Consider the following 7,599-nt stretch of genomic DNA (forward strand, 5'->3'; position numbering starts at 1 on the left):
TTTTGTCCCGCAAAATAGCTATATTAGCTGAAAGTATGGCACTTTTGCTTAGTCGGAGGGCAATATTTTGAGAAATGAACACGTAAAGCTGTGAAAGCAGAAGGCATTGACATTCATTGTTGTTGCCGACCACTTCACTTTTAACAAGTTTATGACATTTAACTAAAATCATGCCACCAGATTCACTAGCAGAAAAATTTTTGTTTCTTAAAAAAGTAGAAAAATTTGAGAATTTGAAGTCAGTGAAGTTGGATGAAAATATTAAGTGTTGCGCGTTTCCAAACTGCCAGAATTCGGTACACCTGAGCAAACGTTCGAATATAAAGTTTTTTGCTTTTCCGAGGTAGGGTACGTAGGTTGATAACAAATTGCTGACGCAAAATATCTTTAAACCTCTGAAAGATGTACCATTTTCCGTGGAACAGGAAAGAGGTCGAGTTAAAATGGTGCCTGCAACTTGTAACAGTACCAATTATTGGATGCTCGGATTTTGATAAAGATGTGGTGCTGCTAAAAATATATATACAAAAATATAAGCACGAAACTATGTATTTGTCACACGAATTATCCACATAAGATGAAAACTACTGCAGTTTTATTTTATAAAATTAAAAAGGTATGTTTGCACCATGTATTGTCTTCCCAGAGAGTTTTGCTCCACATCGAAATTCGTGCTCTTTTATTTTCTAAGTGTAGCGAATAAAACTTCACACTTAAATTTTAGACATTCATAACAAAAATTTTATGCAGAAAATTCCCGCTACGTTCTCCCAAATATATACTGGGACGCAAATTTAAGCAAGTTTTGCCTATTTTTCTTTAGTTTATTTAATATTTATTATTTTTTATGAATATGTAGCACATTACTTAACAAACAACATATACTACAAACAGATTTCACACTTGGTGTAAAAATTATGAAAATTGTGGAACATTTCAGCAAAACTTGTAACTTTTTAATCTGCTAAAATGACGCCTCCCAGTTTATGTGTATTTGGGTCACTCGCTTAAAACAAAAAACATTGAAATCGGCTCACTATCTGATTGTTTTTCAATTTTACATAACACAGTCCGACATGAAAATTTTCTCAGAGATAAGACTAGCCATTTCTAATAGATTCTGGAGCACTAAATTTGTAAAAATAAAAACTTGTATATTTGAATTTTAATAAAATAAGGCGAAGAGCAAAATCGGCTAAAAACGGCTAATTTTTTTTTGCAAAACGGCCAACAAATCGGCTGCCGGCTAAATCGAATTTTTTCCGGCTGTTTGTTGTCGCAACCGGCTAACGTTTTTTAATCGAATTCCGAAATAGGGCGTTCTTCAACCAAATTCTGAGATAGAGTGTTTTTCTATAAAATTCTGAAATAGGACGTTCTTGAATTTTTTTTTTTTGAGATAGTGCGTTTTCGAAGTGGTTGCCGAGACAGGTCGATCTTCCACTCAGCAGTCGAAATGTAATGAACGAGAAAAAGGCTGAAATATTGCTATGTCCCTTCTTAGCAGAACGTAATTTAGCATTTTCGACAACCGACCACCTAACCAAATGTCTACCAGAGAAAAAAATATTAAAAATCAACGCGATTCTTTAGAAACTTAAAGCTTGCACATTATGACCCTGAAAAATAATTGGCTATCAAACTGCATACTCAAAAAAATTCTTAAAAATCTGCATAAAACGTTGAAAATCTAGCTGAAACTTTGCAGATTTTTTATAATTTTTGCACAAAGTTTGAAATGTGGATTTATATTTTCTTTGCTATATAATCAGCTAAGCTTTTATGGGAAAATAATAAACATTAAATAAACAAAAGGAAAACAGCCACAATCGATCAAAATATTTATGACTTAATCAGCTGACCACAAGTGTATGTATAAAATGATATACTTATATTATATTAACGATCTCAAACTAGTTTAAATTTTAAATGTGCTCTATCGAGATAACATTTTAATATACATACCTTACATACATATATACTTATGTACCTTTGTATAAAATTAAAGTNGATCAAAATATTTATGACTTAATCAGCTGACCACAAGTGTATGTATAAAATGATATACTTATATTATATTAACGATCTCAAACTAGTTTAAATTTTAAATGTGCTCTATCGAGATAACATTTTAATATACATACCTTACATACATATATACTTATGTACCTTTGTATAAAATTAAAGTTTAATAACAACAATTCTGTGTGCATACATTTGAAAAAGACGTTTTTGGGTAGGAAATGACGTTTTTTCAAACCAAGAGGGACGTTTTCTCATGCCGAAGACCTGGCAACGCTGGAGCCACCCCTGAAGAATGTTGAGCTCTCTCTGAGCACATGTGTGTTTCGATGGTTGCCAAATTTTTATGTATTCTATACATTTCATTTTAAAATTACTTTTAATTTGAAGTTCACTTTAAAAAATTTTAATTAGAAGCCGGTTTCTCTCTTTGCGCCAGGAAGCGAACTTATACTCTCAGATGCTTCGTTTGAGTGTGGTATTACAAAAAAAAAACATATTTCAAACTGTGGAAAAGTACCACTATTTAAGGACTTCATATATATTTCCACATGGCTTAAATTCATTTTTTCAACTACGCTAAAACTTTGAAATACTAAGAATTCGCTGAAAAGAGTATCTAACTCTATGTCTTATATGCAAAATGTAAATTGTGAATAAAGAATTGTAAGTTATAGGCAAAAGCCATTCAAATATCCAAATTTGTTTTTATTAAACTGAAAGTTATTTTCGAGATAACTAACAAAACTCGACAAAAAAACGTCAGCCTTATTTTTAAATAATTTAAGCTCCATCATATTATCGTAACAGGAATGTAACGACCCGGCGATATGCCCATAAAACGATTGATCTTTTTATTGTATTATTGGTTTCTTGGGCATATAAACCATTATCTGAAACATGTCAACTATAATTAAATTATTTTCTTCTTACTTTTTACAGTACAGTTTAAGGAAGTTCCAACGCTATGTATGTAAAAACCTTAAGAAAATTTTAAAATATTTGGTTTGAATTGAAAATTCAGTGCAAACCAGTACAAATTTTGAAAAATCAGGACATTAGCGTACTGATTGAAGAAATTAATAAAATCAGTACAACAGTTGAAAAATCAGTACGGTACTGATAAAATCAGTACGTCTGGTATGTGTTTCACATACGAAGAGCGCCAGCTGAGCAATGCACACAGTCCCACTTATTCAATCGTTTGAGTGTGCTTATCAGTGTTGCCAACTCGTGGGATTTCGCCCATAATTTGGGATTTTCACACCATAAAAGAGCACGTGGGAGTTTTCGTCTCATAATGGGATTTCTAGCTGAATAAAATTTTGTGGTGTAATTGTTTTTATATTTATTTGCTGTTCATTCATTGTTACATCTCTTTGTTCAAACATATATGGGACATTCCAACGTGACGGGTGAGACATTTAAACTCTTTTGTCCTCAAAATGTAAAGTAATTTCTCTTTAACCCTTAATTTGGCAAGTTCTAAACTGTTAACCTCTGAATTCAGATATTAGTTTAACAAGAAACTAATAAAGTATAAAACTTAATTATATAATTTCAACAGCAAATTTTCATTTTCCCAAGAGTGTCGGGGTTGATGGATTCGTTTCTTAATTTTAGGCAAACTGTATCTAAATATTTCGTGCATAGCGGCTTTCTCGAATCTATGTAATAGAATGTAAGGGTCCATCTTATGCTTGATGACATTATTATATTTGAAAAAAAAAACTTTTAGCTAGTGACGGGTGGGACAGTATTTTGTAATGGGTCACTATTGAGGACACATAGTTCGTGAATAAAATGAACACTACTAATTTGATATGAATATTGTATATTAAAAGTACCTTATTTAAACAATGGGAAGCTAACGTATTTGTAAGTTATGTTAAAAAAACATATCGTGCTGTGACGGGTAGGACGTCCAATAAGCATTTCTATGAAGTCCTTGTTAACGAGATAAAAACATCAGAGTCGCATTACGGTTGTGTTTATAGCTATAGAGATAACAATAAGGCAATGTGCAACGAAAGAAAAGTGAAAACGCACAACTAGAACTGGCTGCTATAAACACTTTTTATAGATATTGTTATTAAAAGCTTTTAATATTTAATATCCATAAATGGGATTTCCGAATTTTAAAATGGGATAAACAAGGCGTTTTTCTAAGGAGAATGGGATTTTCGGATCTTTGGAGTTAGCAACGCTGGTGCTAATATGCCAACCATTGCATAAAAACGATTCAATGAATGAGACTGTGTGAGTGGAAATCATCCCTGAAAGACAGCTGAGCATCAAATAAGTGCTCATTTTATCATTATCACTAATTACAAAAGAGGTTATTAAAATACTCATTTTTGTTCAGGCGATGGGATAAAACTGAGCACTTTCCCCTTGTCGGTGTAATATTTTACCTCTTCTTACTAATTGGAAACTTTGATTAATGAAAAATATATCTGCTCTGCTCTAGAAACTACCAAACTGCAAACACATCAGTGCTAATGAATAAAGTACTCATTGCTGTCGTTATAAACTCCGAAGCAGTGTTGCCAGAACTTTTTGGACGAACCGGCTAAATTGGCAAATAAAACCGGCTAAAAACGGCTAAAATGTTTCAACTAAATTTCACATGTTTTATTTAAATAAATCACGAGTAAAAAGACTATTTCTTGGAGAGAAGTTACAAATTCGAGCCGGAAAAAATTTTGCCAGCAAGAATTTGCAATTAGGAAAAACATATGATTGTGGCACATGGTTGGATTTTTTGTCGACGATAATTTGAATAAACAAGTTCGTTAAATTTAAAAATTTACAAACTGGAGCGATTTTAAAATGAAAAATGTAAGTTAATACTTGTTTACTTAATTAATTTAGTTAATTCCAATGATTTGAAAGGTACTCGGGAAAAAAAAAACTGTATTCTTAATCGGAATGCAATCTCAACCAGAGTCGATATAGTAAACCCGACAAAGAAATTGAAACGTATGTTGAAGAAAGTCGGACTGACAAGATATATACACGTAGATCCTGTTTTTTGCCCCTCTGAAAGAATTTTAAAAATTCTATACAAATTTCTTTTGTTTGAAATGCAACCGTGGACACTAGCTGGCAGAAAAACTTGCAAATTTGCGTTCGTACAGAAAATTGCAAGTTTCTCTACATGAGAGAGAATTTGGGAGCATTTTTTCTTACTATCTGATATTTTGAGTGATAATTCTCGCTGGATTTTCGACGAACAAACCTATTGTCTTCCCTACAAGGCCTTTTCGGACCGACCGATTCTCAATACACTCAAATATAAACCAATACACATAAAAAACGCTGTAAAAATTTCCCTTCAATTTTAAGGCAGTAAAACAACGACCTTAAGTTAACATCAACCGAGGCCATATGTTGACAAGGGATGCAAAATCGCAGTTACACAAAAGAACTGGTCGGATTTTTCAGAAATCCCTTCAAATCTAATGTAAAATATGCTGCCAAGACTGAAAATATCAATTTTTCCCTTACCTTAAACCTTTGGGAGTGAGCAAAAATGATGTTTTGTAGTTTAGGCAGAATTGAATATGCGCTATCTGGGAAGACAATATCTACATGTAATATTTATTCTGTTTGTTGGCACTATATTGGCACTAAACACAAACGCATCTTAAGTGTCTTAACATCGAAACAATTTCTTATTTTCTAAGTTTGCGAATAAAATTTCGCTCTTAAAATTAAGAAATTTATAAGAAACATTTTATGGAGAAAATCCCTTCTTCGTTTAAAATTAAAATAAGCGAAATCGGCCCAATTTCATATAACTCTGCCTGACATGAAAATTTTCTCCACGATAAGGCTAGTAGCCATTTGTAACAGATGTTGGGTCGCTTAGTCAAAAATGGAAACATACATACATATTTGAAATTTAAGAAAACATGGCAAATAGCAAAATCGGCTAAAAACGGCTAATTTTTTTCTGCAAAACGGCTAACAAATCGGCTGCCGGCTAAATCGAAATTTCTCCGGCTGTTTGCTATTGCAACCGGCTAAATCTAGCCGGTAAACGGCTAAAATGCCAACACTGCTCCTCAGCACTAATAATCAAACTACTCATTTTTGTTGTTATAAACTCCTCAGCACTAATAATTAAACTACTCATTTTTATCGTGATAAATAAGTAGAAAATCAAAATTTTTATTTTTAAAAATGAATTGGATTATTTAAAAAACGGTTATTAATACAAAACTCTTATAGTGCATATATACAAACAAATAACATACTTTGTACATTTCGATGGTCCTGTGCAATAATGACACAACTCAAAATTCAAAAAATAAAACCCTTACTAATATTTAGTACTTACTTTAGCAATCCTTACTGCTTACTTTAGTAAAGGGTGGAAATGGATTAGACGAGGATTACAGACAAGAGCCACTTAACAGTAGTAACAGAGTTTTTATTTATTTTTTGAATTTTGAATTTTGTCGTTATTGCAGAGGACCATTGATGTGGATGTGAATAACATTGCTGGTGCCGGCGTTGAAGGTGATGTTGGTGGTGGCCTTAAGGTAATAGTGGCGATGTTGAAGGTGATTTTGCTGGTAGAGGCGTGGAATGTTGATGGTGCGATTTTGCTGGTGCCGCTGTTGAATGATGATGGTGGCGATACTTCTGGTACCGGTGTTGAAGGTGATGACGATGTGTCGATGTTGGTGGTGGCATTAAAGGTGATGGAGGAGGTGTTGATTGATGATGAGTGCGATATCAGCTGGTGACGGCGTTAAAGATGATGGTGGCGATGGTAATTTTAATTTTAATTGTTGCAAATCTGTAATAACGAGAAAATCAATTAAAATGCACAAATTAAGTAATTTACATATGTATGTACTTACCTTAAAAATAATGATGCAAAGTCAACGGCAACGGCAACGGGAACATAAAATGAAATTTTAAACATCTGTAAAATTATAAAAAAATATTTATACTCTACAATTTTTATCAAATGTGACATTTTCCGTCAAAGCATACTGTCATACAAACTGCCATATTTCTTACTCGCTTTAACGCACAGAATTCCTATAAAAGTAGGAATTCCGCTCTAGCAAATGAAAAATTTTTCAAGATTCGAATACCAAATTTGTAAGTGTGTGCATGTGATAGCTAAAAGGTTGCGAAGGTGTGTAAAAATCCGTCGAATTTGAGGGGAAACTGCTCAGCCATGGCTTGCAGGGACTGCTCCGCTACCGCTGTTCGTATATGGGTGAAACACGCATGTGGTCACAGAGCGCTAAGTAAGAATGATAGAATACAAGATTGCGCCAATGAGAGAGGATTTTTGAGCGTAATTTTTGCGTGACGTCATCTTGGTGCAATTGCGAGAGAGAAATGCCAAAACACATATAAAAATATGGAAACAATGCAGAAAAATGTGCTAATTTTAATATTACGTGGCCCAATTTTGCAGGAATCAATAAATATACAAAGATTGATTAATTAGGAACACGTAGCAATAATTTTGGACATATAGCCCTTTAGGTAAGTACGATTTTTAGCACATGAGAAAATGGATGTATTAACAGTGTTTGCAATTTCATG

The sequence above is a fragment of the Rhagoletis zephyria genome, unplaced genomic scaffold (assembly GCF_001687245.7).
Source record: "Rhagoletis zephyria isolate East Lansing unplaced genomic scaffold, Rhagoletis_zephyria_1.1 Rzeph_scaffold_01680, whole genome shotgun sequence".
In the NCBI taxonomy this organism is placed as follows: Eukaryota; Metazoa; Arthropoda; class Insecta; order Diptera; family Tephritidae; genus Rhagoletis; species Rhagoletis zephyria.